The 19,187-nt window shown below is 40.8% G+C and overlaps 1 protein-coding gene and 1 pseudogene across 4 annotated transcripts in view; one reads left to right on the forward strand and one right to left on the reverse strand.

Annotated features, from left to right (window-relative positions):
* The window catches only part of PRMT8 (protein arginine methyltransferase 8), a 95,477-nt gene that overhangs the window by 20,839 nt on the left and 55,451 nt on the right, over window positions 1-19,187 (forward strand). The gene's annotated exons all lie outside the window — the stretch shown is intronic.
* LOC135575362 (histone-lysine N-methyltransferase SETMAR-like) lies at window positions 1,552-3,262 on the reverse strand (annotated as a pseudogene).

Consider the following 19,187-nt stretch of genomic DNA (forward strand, 5'->3'; position numbering starts at 1 on the left):
AAAGTTTCAAGAGTTATTCAAGTCACTCTTTTGGGATGTTCGTGATGGCAGTAATTTGTTTTCCATGCTATTTTAAGAAATATGCACAACTCATTGGTTAGGGTCATGTTGTTCTCTATCATTGGATCAACAAATCTGTTATTTTCTGTTATTATTTTACTTTGCATAGGTGAAGTAGGATCTGGATTCTGCTCACATGAATTTGAATGCTTTAACAAAGTGTCTGAGTTGATGGCCTACTTGTCCTGTCTAGGACACCTCTGGATGGCAACTCTGCCCATCTCAAAGCTGAATCATGTCTTTAAAAAGCATCTTTCTTTCTATTGATTGTAGACAGAGCCTATGGTGGTCCGGCTGCCAAACTTCAGTAGTATTAACAGACCAAACAAAGTGTTTTTTCATTTGTATGACAGTCCTGAAAACATATTCCCCTGTTTCATAGTTCTATAGAAAATCTTTCTTTTCTTTTTCACATTTTCAGAATCTTATGCCTATCAGAAAGCTTTCCCTCCCCATTAATTCTGAAAGTGCAGCCAGTTCAGAAGTGAGAGCTGATGCTGCTTCTCCAACCATTCCACGAAGAGGAGAAATATTTAAAGAAACACTGTTCTGTGTCAATAAAACCTTGAATCACCTTGAGTCTTATCCCACTCTCCATGATTATTTATTGTAGCATCCAACAATCACCACTAGACAGACTGGGAAAGAGGTTTCTTTCTTGACAGTGAGGTATGAGTAGGACTGAAGTGACCTAAATGCTGTTCTTGTCCTGAGATTCATTAAAAAGATAGATCAGCTTTGGCAAATCTGAATTCAGTGACATGGCCAGCAGCAGGCTATAAGAAAATACTATTTTTGCTTCTATTACTTTTCTCTCTTCTGTTTGTTTTGTTCTTGTTGTGGGTTTGGGTTTTTTTTTATTTTTTTTGTGTTTTGTTGTTGTTGTTGTTGTTGTTGTTGTTTGTTTGTTTGTTTTTTGTGTGGATTTTTTTTTCCTTTCATATTTCTTAAATCATGTTAATGTTCAGAAAACTAGCATGTGAAACTTTCAGTCCCATCCTTTGGCTCACAGCTGTCTTAAACAATGCATAGATTTTGATGATTTTTTTTCCCCATCCACCAGCATATCAAAAGGCAAGAGAAACTGAAGGCCTGTTCCACCAGCGGAACACAGAAGGGGTTGGTGCAATGAAGAATTTTGCATTACTTTACATCATGCTGTGCCCATGACGTGTTTAAAGAACAATAATGCCAGCCTCATATATGGAAAGGTGATAAGACTGGCTAAAAAAAGACATGGAATTTGCGTCAATGTGTTCCTTTTATAGGCCTTTCAGTACCTGGAAACTTTTATTCAGTATTTTCAAGGTTTCTTCACAACTGTGAATAGTAAAAACCTTTCTAAAGCTGAGATTGACTCTCTGAGGTTTTCAGGTTGAGAAAAGTCACATGAATTAGTGTGAGTCACAGGTCAGAAACATTTTCATCAGAGAACTGCAGTCTTCCTGCTAATCAACCTATTTACTCAGCATCAGTCCAAGACTAATTTGAACAGAAGCCCAGTTACACAGATCTTTCTACTGTCAGTTATATTTTCTGCTCATATTGTCTCTAGCAATTTTCTTTTTGCTCTATAGTTCTTTTAAGACACATCTACAGTTTGTAGTGATTCTACAGCATTCATTTGAATTATTAGGTTGGTGCAAAAGTAGTTGCAGTTTTGGACCATGAATTTTAAATCATAACTAAGCTCAAAAACATCTTTATTAATCAAAATAGGAACCAGTGCAATCAGCACATTTTTGTGAATTAGAAATAAGTTTGTTTATTCCTGTAGCATAAAAATCTGTACTTTGGGATTTGATGAACTCTTGGAAAGCATTTTCTATATACTGCAGGTTGTGGAAGCGTTTTCCCTGCAAAAAGTTGTCAAGATGCTTGAAGAAGTGGTAGGTGGTTGGTGAGAGGTCAGGTGAATATGGCCCATGAGGCAAAAAAATAGTAGCCCTATTTGTTCAACTTATGAAGTGTTGGTTGTGCAACGTGCAGTCAGGCATTGTCATGGAGAATAATTGTGCCCTTTCTGTTGACCAATGCCAGCTGCAGGCGTTGCAGTTTTCAGCGCATCTCATCAATTTGCTGAGCATACTCCTCAGTGTAATGGTTTTGCCAGGACTCAGAAAGCTGTAATGGATTAGACTGGCAGCAGACCACCAAACACTGACCATGACCTTTTTTTGGTGCAACTTTGGCTTTGGGAAGTGCTTTGGAGGATCTTCTCAGTCCAGCCACTGAACTGGTCATTGCTGGTTGTAGTAGGAAATCCATTTTTTGTCACACATGACAATCTGCTCAAGAAATGGTTCATTGTTGTTGTAGAGAATAAGAGAAGATGACACCTCAAAATGACAATATTTTTTTTTTTTCAGTCAGCTCATTAGGCACACACTTTACGAGCTTTTTCACCTTGCCAATTTGCTTCAAATGCTGAATGACCACAGAAAGGTTGACATGGAGTTCTTCAACAACTTCTCGTGTAGTTTTAAGGGGATCAGCTTCAATAACTGCTCTCAACTGGTCATTGTCAACTTCTGATGGCTGGCCACTATGCTCCTCATCTTCAAGGCTCTCATCTCCTTTGCGAAACCTCTGGAACCACCGCTGCACTGTACATTCGTTAGCAGTTCCTGGGCCAAATATGTTGTTGATACTGTGAGTTGTCTCCGCTGCTTTATGGCCCATTTTGAACTCAAATAAGACATTCACTTGAATTTGCTTTTTGTCTAACATAATTTCCATAGTCTAAAATAAATACAAAATAAATAGCAAGTATCGTGGTTTAACCCAAGCTAGCAATACAACCACGATAGCTGCTCACTCACCCTCAACCCCATTCCCCCCAAATAGGGGTGCAAATCGAAAGGGAAGGGAGAAACTCGGGCTGAGATAAACACAGTTTAATAAAATAACAAAATACTAATACACTACAAGTAAAAATATATATAAAATAGAAATAGAATATAAAATAAAAGCTACTCAAGGTAATTCCTCATGAACTCCATCCACACTGAGCAACTAGTCCCAGGAAGCAGCACCTGGTCTCTAACAGCTGATCCTGAAGAGATAAAAAAAGGAAAAAAAGGCAGAAAGGCCCAGAGGCCTTTGCAAAACCACAGAAGGCTGAATGTCCAATATAGAACTCCCCTGGCTCAGACAGAAAGAGTGAAGAAAGCTAAGAAGCAAGAGAGAGACACCAGAAGATTCCGACCCTCCTTAAATATGAAGCATGATGCTAATGGATGGAGTACTCTTATTGATCAGTCTGAATGTCAGTCAAGCTCTGCCCCATCCATACCCCAATTCCTTGATGCCTTACATCTGTGGGCAGAGCACTCAGAATGTCCTTGTCTCTCAGACCAGAGCAATTAAAATCATTAACTCTGTCCCGGGGTGTTATCCTTTATTCTCAAACTAAGTCCAAATAATCACCATGCTAGCTATGAGAAAGAGAGTGTTCTAACTGCATGAAGAAAATTAACTCATTTTCAGTCAAACCAGCACAGCAAGTAATAAGTCAGTAGCAAAAAAAAAAAAACCACCATAAAGCAAGAAAATCACATTAAAATGATGTATAACATAACTACATTTATGTAAGAATGTATTCCAATACCAAACAGCAAATTTCAACGATGCAAAACCTGTGATTACTTTTGCACCAACCTAATACTTTTCTATTACTGCGTAAGGAAGGGGAAAGATGAACCACTCATGCACATACATGTTAGTAGCTTGTTGCTTGTTGCACAGAGTAGTGGGTCAGATGTTGTGGACAAAGCATTCTACATTTGTGTCTCCATGAATCAGGTGAAGATTTCCAGGCATTCCTAGCCAAGCATGTGCCTGCTCTCAGCACGCAATAACATATGCTGCCTTTGTCGCAAATGAGTTGAATGCAGCTCACCCAAAAGACAGAAACACGGTATGTTTTACTGAGGTAACATAATAATGTGACGGATTTCAGTGAACTAGATGGAATTTAACAAAGTATAACAGTGTTTTATTAAGGTTCAGCAAATTTGATGGCAAGGTTCACCTTATTAATTACTGCTTGGAAGAAATATACAACGGAAAATTGAGTTAGAATTGAGTTAGAATGATTCACACCTAGATGGGACATGCAAAAGGTAAGAAGGACCCCCCCATTGAGTCACGAGGCTCAGAGTGGACCCTCTTGCTTTCTAAGCTCCTTATGGAGCCTAAGTGCATCTAGGTCCAATCTAAGTCTCAGACTTGAACAACGGTTTATGTCTAATGGAATTATCTACACAAAGTTTATATTAATATGGATTAGTAATGTTTCATTAGTATTGATTCAGCATACTACCAGTAACAAGCCAAAGATCTGCCATTGGTAAAAGGCGTCTCTGCCTCAAGGAGCAGTCTTGAGAGGCATCCCAGCTCCAGGAGAGATCACTGCCATGCAGCCACTCTGCCTAGTAGGGAGAGCTCAAAGAAGGCTCACCTAGGCTGTCATATTTATGGAATAAATTGTAGTCAAATCACATGCAATGGAAAGGTAGGCATGAAAATCCTTGTACCCACAGCTTTCTTTGTTCCTTGATAAATGAATCTTGGAAAAGTCACTCACTTTAATTGCAAGATTGGTGTTCCAAGCTTATATGCACTGATGCTCACTGTGTCACTTTGCTCCTTTGCGGGTTTTCAGAGAACTGGCTCAAACTACAGGAGTTAGTTCTTGGCCTAACTGTGGCTCAGGCCTTTTCCTCCTTTGGACCCTGTACCAAACTACTGCTAGTTTGGTTAAGGGGTCAGGTGCATCCGTTGCAGCCTTATGAATCAGCATGAATGGAAGTACTGAGAGAAAACACCAAAGTCCTCATGAAAATGGCAACAGCAAGAGAGGGAAATTGTTGCAGCAAAAGCCAGGATGGAGACAGCCCCTTAATGAATAGGAATGGAGGTGGTTCAAGGTAGACTATTTGTGATATTTTAACTAACCTGAAACCATTTGGTATATAATTCATACATTCTTACTGCAAAGTAAGCCTCACGAGAGAAGGTGCACTCTTCATTATAAATCTGGAAGGGATGTGTCTTCCTGAACTTCCACATACCCAAGACAGAACAGTCAGAACTTTCCTTCCACTACGCACTTAACCACGCTTGTGAGGCAGAAAAGCCACTATTTTTGTTTTAGCAGCTGGGGCTCCTGAGCACAAGTTAAAGGCTTTCTCCCCAATGATTTGTTTACAATTGGACCCTTTAAGTCTTATAAAAATAAAGCTTGAATGTCTTGACAGGAGTTTTACTCTGATTACAAATGAAAATACCAGTTGCAGATAGGTGTTAAGAGTCCAATATTCCCTTAGCCAGTTTATTTTAGATATTGCATACATGAAGAGTGTACAGTTAAATATAAAATTTTTTATTAATGTCTTATTTGAAAAAAGTTGATGTTACATGGGATTTCTGATTCAGTAAGGTAATACAAAATACAATGAAGACACCATACAAATTTAAGTTACACTTAGCAAAATGTAGGAATTGCAATTGCAGTTCAATCATAATACCAATGTAATATGCTCACTGTCATGACATTGGGTGTCCCCAGTCACAGGGGAGGAATACATGAGTTGAATGCAGCTCAAGCCCATTGCTGTCATTGAAATTATTCTGTTAGTTGTTTACATTTTGTACATTATGTTGTGTTGAGCCATGTAATGACTTCCCACATACAAGTCTAGCTTACTCAGGAACATTCATGCTCTCGTAATGAACTCAGGGAGAAATATTTAAACCACCAGTTTGATAGCTGCTTATCTGAAACAAAGTCACCATCTAATCCCTTTTGTGTCGAGATAAAGTCAGCTTCTTTGCAACAGCCGTGGTCAGTCACACTCTGCATTATTCTCTGAGTTTTTATGGGCACACTGCCCTTGTCCATCTCTAGTCAGACTTCTTCCATTTTAGGGCTTAATTCAGAGTCAGATTGCACCTCTAGTTCAGTCAGTCACAGGAGGATGCAAGACTCTGATAACCCACACCAAGAGATGGCTGACTCCTTCGAAGTTACACAATGAGATGTACTTAAGATCAACACAGAGGACAAAAACAACCTGCCAGCCTGGTTATTGCAGGTGATCAAGAGAAAAAAATTGTGCTGTAACACATTAAGACCCAGTGAGCTATGGTTCTAAAGTGGTAGAGTGTCTTTACCCTGTGCAGGGAAACAAAATTTTTTTTGCTAATTGGCAAATTGAAGTGCCAAATGACTGTTGTTAGTGTTGGTGCCTGTTTTCTGGCAGTTCTGAAGCTTCACTGAACTGTGTAAATCAGTGTCCTGATTTTCTCTGGCACTTAAACTCAGGAATTGCTATTTCTATGTTTTAGTCTTTCTGTCCTCATTTATCTTGCAGAGGTTAAAAAGTAATAATGGATTGATACCATAAAATCGGCAAAGTAATAGACTCTTAAAGTCATGTTTTAAGGTTTTAAAAGTAGCATTTCTTATTCAGCACCAGGGCCAAAATGGGGGTGTTCCTCCATAGGTCTGCCACTGACTAGTTGGTCATACATGGTTTATATTGACAGAAAAATTACGTGTTCGTTACAGTTCTTGACAACCATTAACATATTCCATGCTTATTCTAACACAAGCTATCTTTTTAAGCAATGCTAAGTAATATTCACATGTTTCTCAGTTACTTCTCAGTTACCTGTTTTAAAAGACTATGTCGTAAAACTATGTCAGTTTTAAAAATAGGGTATGATTACTAAGTGCAAAGATTCTATGGTTACAAGGTCTGCTAATACAAAGATTCTGTGGTTACAAGGTTGGTTAATTTTTAAAGGTTGCTACCTTAATATTCTCCTAAACTCTGAGTTCTATAATTCCTTAAAACACAGTCTAATAATTAGAAATAGAGGTATCAGATAAACCTGGATACTTCTTAGGCAGAGACCTTCTCTAGACCTGAAGTACCTCTGAAACAACACCGAAGCGTAGATCAAAAGCTTGACTAAGACATGGAGTAGGTGATCAGTTGGAAATTTTTTCCTCTCTCTCATAATACAGCTCAACAAATAATGTCTTCCTAGAACTTTTGTGAAACATCTGTAAAGCTAAGTAAGAGTGGAAGAGAATGACTGGGTTATCAGATGTGAAGTGACATTCAGGGATCAGGTAATTAGAAATTTGCTAAGCAGAGGAGGGCTTCCATTAACTTTTCTGCTAATTTTAGAAAATAATTTGTACAGATAGAACTCTCTGGTTATTTTTGTGAAAATAATTAGCCTCTAAAAATAGCAAAGCTCTACTTTTTCATGTGAATTTCAGCTTACTGCCTGATACTGAGAAAGACCCCCAAAGTAACTCGTTTTATAGTTGATTATCACTTACTGGTTCTTGTTCCCTGTGTCGCCAGAGAATCAGTCAAGATGATGATGAGGTGGGGAAGAGGCTGTCCAGTGGCACAAGAACTTCCCCTACAAGAAACATATAATGAACATTGATAATGGGAGCGGTAGCCCCCTCCTTTTTCTCAACACATTTCATGCATTTGCCAAGGTGATGTAAACTAGTTTTAAAGTACCAAGGTATTTTTGTTCCCTTTCCATTTTGCCACTGCATCACAGAATGTTAGGGACTGGAAGGGACTTCAAAAGATCATCTAGTCAAATCCCCTGCTGGAGCAGAAACACCTAGATCAAGTTATACAAGAATGTGTACAGGCAGGTTTTGAATGTCTCCAGAGAAGGAGACTCCACAAACTCCCTGGGCAGCCTGTTCAGTGCTCTGTCACCCTCACTGAGAAGAAGTTTCTTCTCATATTTAAGTGGAACCTTCTATGTTCCAGTTTACACCCTTTGCCCCTTGTCTTATCATTGGTTATCACTGAGAAGACCCTGGCTCCATCCTCCTGACAACCTTTACATATTTATAAACATTAATGAGGTCACCCCTCAGTCTCCTCCAAGTTAAGGAGATCCAGCTCCTTCAGCCTTTCCTCATAAGGAAGATGTTCCACTCCCTTAATCATTTTTGTGGCTCTGCACAGGACTCTCTCCAGCAGTTCCCTGTCCTTCTGGAACTGAGGGGCCCAGAACTGGACACAATATTCCAGATGTGGCCTCACCAGGGTGGAGTAGAGAGGAAGGAGAATCTCTCTCGACCTACTAACTACACCTTTTCTAATACACCCCAGGATGCCATTGGCCTTCTTGGTCACAAGGGCACAGTGCTGGCTCATGGTCATCCTGCTGTCCACCAGGAAAGTACCTTTCCCCTACACTGCTCTCTAACAGGTCATTCCCCAACTTTTACTAGTACGTGGGGTTGTTCTTGCTCACATGCAAGACTCTACACATACCCTTGTTATATTTTATTAATTTTTTTACTGCCCAGCTCTCCAGTCTGTCGAGGTCTTGCTGCATGGCAGCACAGCCTTCTGGCATGTCAGCCACTCCTCCCAGTTTGGTGTCATCAGCAAACTTGCTGACAGTCACTCTATTCCCTCATCCACATCATTGATGAATATGTTGAATAGTACTGGTCCCAGTATTGACCCTTGAGGGACTCACTAGATACAAGCCTCCAACTAGACTCTGCCTCATTGACCACAACTCTCTGGCTTCTTTCCTTCAGCCAGTTCACAGTCCACCTCACTACCAGATCATCCGGTTTCTTTTGTCTCCATCTTGAGTAGTTTCTCACAAGGGGGTATATCACTTCTGGTTTGTTTGTACATTACTGGCACCATTATTCTTAGGCAGCAGCAATTATAGTAGTAACCAACAAGAATATCACAACAGAAAGTTCACTGGCATTGTAGCTTCGTAACTCTTTATGCAATGGTCTGCGACACACTCTTCCTCTTCACTGCGTTCAACTTTTATGTTTTCAGTACAGGCTCCTGTAACTTCTGTTGCTGTTTCTACAACAAGCTGTGCCTTGTGATGTGAGGGGTTTTAAAGTAATCTGGGACATATTTCTCTTCACTCGGAGATGAATTAAAACCAACAGTCACATTTACATCTCTGCTCACTGTTCCAGATAATTGTAGCACAACTTCACTGGTATAAAGTTGATCACAAAGTGGAAACAACTGCTAAAAGAGCTAGGGTTTCATGACTCAGAAAATGACTGTGTCCTTAAAAAGAATTTTATTTCAAAAAAGAGCTGAATTACCTAGTCATCCTTAAAATACAACTATTTATCACTTGTTAGCAGGCCCCTTACATTCTGGCTATAGATTCCTATGCACCATTCATGGCTTCTTAGCTGTGACAATAAATAATCTGTAATTCAGAATTTATGTGGAGTTATATCACGCAGGTGGGTGACACACCACACATTACGAAGGCTTTTTTTTATAGGGTCTTGTACACTGAAATTTGGACTCTGCAGATGAGTGAAAGGGGGGGTCTTTTTATTTCCCTGTACAGTCTATGTACACTGTGAGCTATACTGTAGAAAAGAAGTATTAAGGTGACACTGATGATACACAGAGAAGGGAAGGGGCAGAATAATGAGAAACCAAGATCCTCCTCCCAACTAGTCCAACTAGTTTGTGTGAAGGCAGTCCTAAAAAACTGTCATTATTTACTGAGCCTGACATTACAGGAGAAAAAGGAACTGAAATGGAGAAATAAACTTAACAGCAGAGTCAATTGTATTGTTAAGCAGGCATTCTTTATTGACAGCACTGGGGAGCTCTGGGGATCATTCTCCATAAGTGCTCCAATGACTGGACACTCTTGCGTTGCTTATATTCACACAATTATTACATATTAATTACAATTTTAAGACATTTTTAACATACAATATATCTACACTAAGAAATAATTGATAAAATTGGTTATAACTGATTGTTTCTTACTTTCAGTACATCTATTAATTATTAGTTATATCTAAACTAAGCACTCTGCTTCCAAACAATGTATTACTTAATCTTCTGTCTCCCTCTTGCCATGCAGAAGGATCTAAAATTTGAAAAATATCCCCTCATTTTGCAGGTGATCAGAAAGCATTTATCATGTCAATTGGTTAATGATGGGTATGTCTTATATAACTTAATCACAGTATATATTCATTTAGCAGCTTCTCTTCAGAACTGAAACATGACTTGCTAAATAACAACACAGAGTTTGAGCTACTCCCAGGGAAACATAGCATAGAACAATTTATTCATCATAATTGTTTGCAAAGTGCCAAATCTACCCAAGCAGCAGAGAACATCACCCACCAGGAACCCTGAATTATCAGTGTACGTGTGCACACAGGAAGAACTATTAGCCTTGTTCCAGCTACTGCCTCACAATACCCAGGTTGCCTAGAACTAGTGCTGGATCGAGAGGACCTGAGGACTCCACTCGTAGTCACGTGTAAATCTGAGGGTTTATGTCGTGTCTCAAAAAATGAGGCAAGACTGGTGCTATTTGTCTACTTGTATTGCAGAATACAAGGGGAAGGGAAAGACTAACTGTAGTTTAAGTCAGTGCTATTCCAGCAACCTTCTCACTCTGCTATGCCTAACCTGATCATGAGCGTTGGAAGTGGTAGTATGAGTCTGGCCCCTGAGCAGCTGAACGTAGCTGAGTATTGTTAGCATAGGCATACTTGCCTGATGGGATATTAAAATACAAGTATCAGTGCAAGCAGTAAGCATTTAATGTTAACAATTTTCACTACCAAATACAGAGATTGCAATGAATGTCCAGGAATCAAATTGGTACAGTTTATTTTTAGATTACTTGAGTTTGTGTGCAATATTTTAAAATCATCTGGAAGACCTGATGCATTCTCCTTATGAAACTCCTTGAAAGGCAAATCAGAAATAAAATAACACTAAACTTGGAAAATGGCTTTATTTCCCAGAGGCTATGGCCTCATTCAAATGGAAAATGCTGCTATCAGATTCTCCTCTTGTGTGACTTTCAACAATAGGCAAGTAATAGACATACCTCAAACTTTCCCTCTGAACTAACACAAAAGCTAAGCCTTTAATAGCCCAGTCAGAACAACAGGCTGTTTCCCCCTCTTGTATCTGTACGTCTTGATTGCTTTGGTGTAGAGAGCTCTGAATGTAGTGCTGCAAAGAGAAGAGATCTGTCAAAACTCCTGAAAACCAGAAATCTCAGAAGGAAAATCTGGGTAACTGAATGGAAGAGAAGGAATAGTATTCCACGGTGATCAGTCAATTTCAGTGCTCCCTGGCCTTCAATGGCTCTTAGGTGCACTTCAAATTTTGATAGAACTAATACCAAATATGTAACATATGGCTGGGAATAACATTCTTAGCTCTCACAGGTGGCCTCAGTTTTTAATTTTAAATTCCCATTATGATATCAGAATTTCACCCAGTCAACATAAACAGGGTGAGGACCACTCGTTAAGGCACCTTCCTGTTTTTCACTACTGTAATGTCAAGCTTCTACCAAAGGAATGAAGAATGATTAAATTAAATTAAATTCTCACCATCTTTGGTCAGATAAGGAGAGGCTTAAACCAATAGGAAGAATTTTTTTTTCATCATTTGGTTTTATTTGTTTTTCATGAATCTTTAAAAGGGATGGGATGCCCCAGTGGAAAGCAGGAATGTGCAGTGTAACCATGTCAGACATAGCTGTAAATCTTTACAAGACCAGATGCTGCAATCTGGGAGAGCTGCTGGCCTTGTGAGGCTGCTGGTTGCAGTTTGTGCTCCTCTGTGATCTACACATCAGAACCAACTTTCCAGACTGGATTCTGGAGCAGAAGAAAGGCTGCTGTAACATACAGCAACCAAAAGGCCCATACTGATTTAGCAAGGTACCAAATTTGGAAGAGCTGTATTAGAAAGTATGCTGTTCCTAACTGTCCTGATATATATGGTAATAAGCCAGAAAACACTGCGAAGTCTGAAATGTCTCTCAGAAACACTATAGTCCTGATGGTCTGGCCTGTATTTTGCAGCCTGCCAGTTTTACTTATACATGTCAAAATAACCAGGGTGCTTGAGTATATCCACCTCTTCCATTCCTGATTGCACTGAAGAATGGAAACGAAATCATAGAACATCACGCCGCAGAACAGCACATTTTACCTCCTTCATGAGTTTTAAAACTCATATTTAATATTTAATTCTTTACCTTTCAGATTCTTGACTCGTGTGACAGAGACCATTATACTGTGACAAATCCTATGATGTATATTTGGAGGGAACAGCATAGCTATATGCGGGGATTCATTTTCAGATTATTGATTGTAGTAACTTAGTCTCTACTCCATTAAAAGAAGAATGAATTTAGCCATCTGCCAGATGTACTTCACTTTTAATATTATCCACCAAAGGGCAATGGCTCTACAATATGATACCCCACTGAGCTGAAGCTGTGAAACTCTGATTTCAATAGCAGGTTTGAGACTTTGGCCAGCACTTGAGACTCAACTCCTCACTGTGCAACTTAGCTCACTCCTCATGACACTTAGAGGGCTTCATACAAGCAGATGGGCAACAGACTCTAGTGACAGACCATCTGCTCTGCACAACAAAGTACAGGTGAAAGCACAAGGCATTTCTCCAGCTGCTCCTTGTAACAAGGATCTTGTAAACCAAGGTGTTGCAGTTAGGTGTGTGACATTAAATCTAAACCAATAACAGACATTAAGTCTATCACATGCCAAAGATAATAAAAATGTAACCTTGTCCTGAAGAAAGGTGCCTTTCAGCACTTTTAAAATAATTCTTCTCTATCCTTCCATGAGGTACTTTGCAAAGAGTAAATTTTAGTTATTATTACAGTAATAACATTTCTCCCTTATTTCCTTTTGTTCTATGCTGAGCTAGGACTCTTAATGCCCTGTACTGGACCTTCTACTTTACACGCATTGCAAAATCTCCATCTTTATAAAAAAGAACACAATTTAAATGTCAACATCCATAACTACAATTTATCACCTGCTTTTTTCTGCCGTACTCAAGCTGCACTGTAATGTGCAGCAAGCAAGCAGTCAAGAGGATAGGTTGGATGAAGAGCATTTTTATTACCTGCACAGGCACATAGAATGGTCTAGAACCATTTAGACTTTTATAAATGCTACAGACATTTAAATGTACTCCCTTTCTTACATTCTGTCATCTCCTGTCCTATCATTCAGTCCAATTCAGTTACATGTAGCTTCAAAAGCTTTTCATTACAGAGTGGCTTGTTGTGTTCTTCTCACGGTGTGTGGTTTTTAATATCATGAAAACAGATTCTGTTCCTATTGTGTGTACAAATCTCTAAACCCAAATTTATAACTGTCATAGTTAAGCTCCAGAGCCTCCCAGTCAGCAGCTAAAACCTTCCCCCACCCCTGTTAGGATGGGAAGAAGAATCAGAAAACAGCAGCACTTAATGGTGGTGTGACTTCATTCAGGCTGTGATAGTCTACTGTTAATCTCCCCTCTCCACTGGGCTTCCTCACTGGCCATATGGGACTGTTAAAGGGTGAGTGACTTACTGATCACTCCTTGGCTCTCCAGTTGACGAATCAACTGAAATCAAAGAGTCTCGATTAGTGTGATATTACTGCCAGTGCACTGTTGTGGTAGCAATTGGCACCTGTTGGTCTTTGACCCTCACCAGTCCTACAACAGAAGGGTCCTCTGAGAGTCTGGGCAAGGTAGATAGCTGTTTGGTGTCCTCTGTCTCCACAGCTGCTATGTCAAAAGCCCACCAGTACCCTTTTGTGTCTTAAACTGCCCTTTTCTGAGGCAGTCTGTAACAAGGATGTATGGGGCATCTGGGCCAGTCACAACAGGGTGCTTTTCCCAGTCCTTTCCAGTCAGACTCACCTCAGTCAGACTCATCCTCCCTGGATGAGGGGATTGAGTGCACACTTAGTAAGTTTGCAGATGACACCAAATTGGGTGGGTGAATTGATCTGCTGGAGGGTAGGAAGGCCATACAGAGGCATTTGGATTGCTGGGCCGAGGCCATTTGTATGAGGATTAACAAGGCCAAGTGTCAGGTCCTGCACTTGGGTGACAACAACCCCAGGCAGCACTACAGGCTTAGGGAAGAGTGGCTGGAAAGCTGCCTGGAAGAAAGGGATCTGGGGGCATTGATTAACAGCCAGCTGAATATGAGCCAGCAGTGTGCCCAGGTGGCCAAAAAGGCCAACATCATCCTGGTTTGTATCAGGAATAGTGTGGCCAACAGGACTAGAGAAGTGATCACGCCACTGGACTTGGCGCTGATGAGGCCCCACCTTGAATATTGTTTTCAGTTTTGGGCCCCTCACTATAGGAAAGATATTGAAGTACAGGAGAGAGTACAGAGGAGGGCGACTAAGCTGGTGAGGGGCCTGGAGCACAAGTCTTATGAGGAGTGGTTGAGGGAACTGGGGCTGTTTAGCCTTGAGAAAAGGAGGCTGAGGGGAGACCTTCTTGCTGTCTGCAGCTGCCTGAAAGGAAGTTGTAGCATGAAGGCTGTCGGTCTTTTCTCCAAAGTAGCAAGTGATAGGAAAAGAAAAAATGGCCTCAAGTTGCACCAGGGGAGACTTAGATTGGATATTAAGAAAACTTTCTTCATGGAAACATTGTCAGGCATTAGAACAAGCTGCCTAGGGAAGTGGTGGAGTCACCATCCCTGGAGGTGTTTAAAAGTCATTTAGACAAGGTTATTAGGGACATGCTTAAGTTCTAGAGTTAGGTTCTGGTTGGACTCAATTATCTCTTCCAACCAAAATGATTCTATGATTCAGCACCTAATACAGACAGCTGTTGGGATTCCCCAGTCACTCCAAAAATGCTGATGGATTCTGCTCCCTCAGAGTTTGATGGAATTAGAGTACATTGGGCCCCGGTGTCCACTAGAGTCTTGCACTCTTGTGGCTCTGACGTTCCAGGCCATTGAATCCACACAGTCCAATAAAACCAGTTACTCCTCTCCTTCACCTGGCTGGAGGCAGGGCCCCTCTAGTCTTGGTTGTGGTACTCATTGCCCCCTTTTTGCAAGAACGAATCAGAAGTCCCTTCAAGATAGTCAGAAGCAAAATCAGCTCTTCTACTATATCTGCAGAACTGCCCGCAGGAAACTGGGACAGCATTTTTCCTGGCATAATCTCTGCTAGAGGTTGTCTTTCAACTCATGTAGCTGTGCCTCTAGGACTGAGGTAGGTTTCCCATCCCACCTCCTCATGTCTTCTCCATGGTCATGCAGGCAAAACCACAGGGTGCCCTGTTTTGTATACCCTCTGCATTCTCTCTCAGTTGGAGATATGTTCATTCCGAGTAGCTGAGACCCTAGGCCATACAGGTGGGGAGCAAAACTTGTCTTCAAAATGCTGGAACTCTCGGGATAGTTTTTCAGTTAGCATGTCTGGCAGTTTCTCCACAGCCAAGATGCAGGGCTGCAGGGAGGAAGATAGACTTCCCTTGTATTGCCAGAGGTGGCCAGCCAATTCATCCACCATTTGTCCCTTGCCTTCTTTCCAGGACATTACTGCCAATTAGCTAGCATAGGATGATGGTGCACTCTGCAGGAACTTTGGCCACATGGGTTGTGTGCACTGGATTCCATCGGGATCTGTGGGTAAATTGTTTTTATTGATGTCATTATAAATCACCTTCAGCACAGCTAATTCCCTCAAGTACTGCATAACTTTCTCCATGGTAGTCCACTTGCCTGGGTGGTAAGTAACATCTTCCTTGAAGGGGTACCTTTCCTTCATGCCTGAAGGAAGTTGTCCCCAGAGGCTGAGGGTTTGCACCTTTTTCCCAATTGCCTTGTCAATGCCCCCTTCCCCAGACAGGGATTCTAGTTGCTCAGTTTCCCTACTCTCTAGTTCCAAGCTACCAGCCTTGTTATCCCAGCATTGGATCAGCCGAACAACAATGTACTCGCCATCCCAGCGGCTGAAATCCTTTTGCATATCTGGCAGCTCACCTGGGGATAGAGATCGGGTGATTATCTCTGGTTCTGCCTCCTCCTCCTGTTCTTGTGATGGGACTGGGTCATCATGTTCCCTCACTAAGTGAACTGATTTCTTTGTGTTTTTTTTTTTTTTTTATGGACAAGGGCAACTAGTACAGACACAGGTTGGTTCTCTGATTCAGCTGAAGCACCTGCTTCCTGGGTCTGGGTAGCCACAGTGCCTGTTCACTGGGGTCTGAGTAGCTGCAGCATTTGGCACCAGAGTGGGAGTAACTGTAGTGCCTGTCACTTTGTTATCCCCCGGCTTTGCCCTGGGGGTGCTGCATGATGTTGAGCAGTGTTTGATAGATACTGGCCAGGGCCCAGCACAGTGCAGTAAGTTGTGCTTCTTTGGAATAGCCAGAGCATTTTCCTTTTAAATATTCTATCACCTCATCAGGGTCCTGCAGTAGTTCAGAGTAAAACTCCAAACCATCAGACGTGAGAAATTCTCTAGATGCCTGCCCGTGTTCTCCCACATGCCATTCCACCCATGACCATCCAACCTCAGGGCAGATCTGTGGGCAATAGTCTTAACACATCCTTTTGTAACCCTGTATATGACCCGACACAGATTTGGAAGACATAGCAACAATAGCATGCCAGCTTGAATATTACCAGGATGTTCAAAATCCTCAAAAACTGTTGCACCTAAGCCAGAGGAGAAAACGGAGGTGAAGAAACAGGGGGGAAATTGCCCTGCCCTCTGTCTTCTTCACAAACTGTGTGCAATTACCAATCAGTTCAGAGGGATGGCACCCAAGGTACAGAAATATCATCAATGTCTTATAAAAATACCAATAAAGATGTGTAAGAAATTAAATCACTATCTCATAGGTTGATATCATACAGAACAGCAATATGATCAACCTAATCTTTTTCCCAGATGTAATAAAAAGCCCCACAGGGAACACATGTGGCATATAGGAATTCAGATGACACAGCCATGTGAGTAAATAAAGAAACATTGTGACCACTTAACTAACAGAGTAAACTTTAAGACACTCTGGTTGGCTCTGTCCTTATCCCAGCCCTTTTATTTCTCCTGGCTGGCTCAACAGAAAGGGTGGTTGTAGTTTAGCCCCAGCCCCTTGCCAGCTGTCAGCTAAAACAACCCACCACTCGCTCACCCCTCTCCTGCCCTCGGTGGATAGGAAGGACAATCAGAAAACAAAGGCTGAGAAGGAGCCCACCAGGACCACCAGCACAAGAGAGGTCATGCCCTGGCTTCTTGCCTTTATACCTGAGCTTGACCTTATGGTATTGAATACCTAGATGTCTTGGTAATGTAGGAATTAACCCCATCTTGATTGATCCATCACAATAACCTATCCCATAATCTACACTTGCCTCAGGTTTATAAGTTTATCCTGTCATTGCCACCTATGTGTCCTGCATAGTACGAATATAACAAATATAACTGTCCATGTCTTATTGTTAGAGAATAATATGGGTAGAAAGAGAACACAAAAGGTAGATCAGGCTGCTAAGGACCTTCTCTAGCTGAGTTTTGCAATTGACAAGGTTGGAGACCACACAGACCCTCTAAACATTTGTTTCAGTGCTTAGCCTCTGTTAGGGGGAAGAACTATTTCCTTATACCAAACTGGAAATTTGCTTCCTTAATTTGTGACCTCTCACTAAGAAGATTCTGGCTTTTCTCCAAAGAGTGTCCCCATTAAGAATCTTGACAGGATATCCTGGGTCAGATCCACAAAGGTATCACAGTTCTTACCTTGTATTTACATTTAGATATCTGGATTAATTTTTAACTTTCAAATGAATAACAGACTTGCAAACCTTTGTGATCTTTCCTGTCCTTCTTGCTACTCTGTCTTATTTCTACAGCAGTCTAAATATGCCAGCCGTGCCCCTGTCATACTGAAGACCTGCTTGCATCTTTTGCTTTGACTTGGTGAGGATTTGGACACTTAGCGTATAACCAAGATCCTTGTATAACTGCTCTGTCTCAGTTGTTCTGGACAGAGGCTTTATTTTAAAGTGAACAACAGATTTCAGAACATGCCTCAGTGTTTTCACAATATTTTTACTATCATCATTACCTTAGGTAAACTCGCATGTAGCAGTTGTAATGTACTCTAAGCTATACTTGTCTGTAAAGGACAATTAATTTCCTGCTGATAAGAAACGGACAGGTTTGTCTATGACAGTTTGATCTGGCATTTCAGATGCTCTGTGTAGAAAGTTCAGAGCAGCACTTCACTTTGAACTAGCTGAAAAAGGAATAGCTTCAAAGTAAGCAGTTTTAAGAATCATTTCTCTCTCCCAGTTTTCTTACAGAGTCTGTCTCTGACTAGATTTGCAGTTTTAGAGTTTAGAGAGATTTGCAGTTGCATTGAGCTCACAGTTATCTGCAATTCAAAACAAAATGAGCCTAGTTTTTATCAAGCAGAAAGTAGATTCTGCTTCAGATTGTCCTACTGACAAACTGCCTATTTCATCCTGATTTTTAAAAATACTACAATATAAAGCCTCCATTGAGAAAAACAAAATCCACAGTGAAAGGCAAACATTCTTTTACTGGTCCTGAAAACATGTACCTAATGCAGACATATATAACATCCTTGTCTCCAAGCAGCTGAAAGTTTGTCTCATCTGGTCTCTGTTGGAACCCCTTCCTTACTGGCTATTTTGAACTTCTTGTGAACTTCACATCCTTAGCATAAAAGGGTTTTTCCATGAGTCTTTGTAATCCAGTAGACAAATACAGAAAGGAGTACAGGGCAAGGTAACTGCAAAAATTTGATAATGTGTACACCAGTGGAGAAAAATGTTGATATATAACCTCAAGCATGTAACTGAAAGTATGAAGATTAAATCTGGAAGGCTTGAGCTGTCGAGGTGTCTCTTGCAATGAATGGGCAAGGAGATAGTTTCATAAGATAAATTCCCGCAGGTGGACATTTTAAAACTAGACAGGACAAAAATACAAATACCAGTTGGAAACAATTGTATTCTGGGTGGGAGGTGAAGGGGGTGAAGTAATAGTGTAAAAAAATCAGAAGTAGAAAAGAAACATAAATGAAGTGCTTCTGGATCTCTATGGATGAAAGGTGTTACAGAAACATAAACCACTAGTATTCATGTTTCACAGATGGACCAAAGATACCATCTAAAGATGACACATTTAAATCTTTAATTGAAGAAGGGAAAAAATGTGGGCGTTTTTGTGTGTGGTGATTTTTTTTAATACATATATTGAAGTA

This window comes from Columba livia, chromosome 1, assembly GCF_036013475.1.
Source record: "Columba livia isolate bColLiv1 breed racing homer chromosome 1, bColLiv1.pat.W.v2, whole genome shotgun sequence".
In the NCBI taxonomy this organism is placed as follows: domain Eukaryota; kingdom Metazoa; phylum Chordata; class Aves; order Columbiformes; family Columbidae; genus Columba; species Columba livia.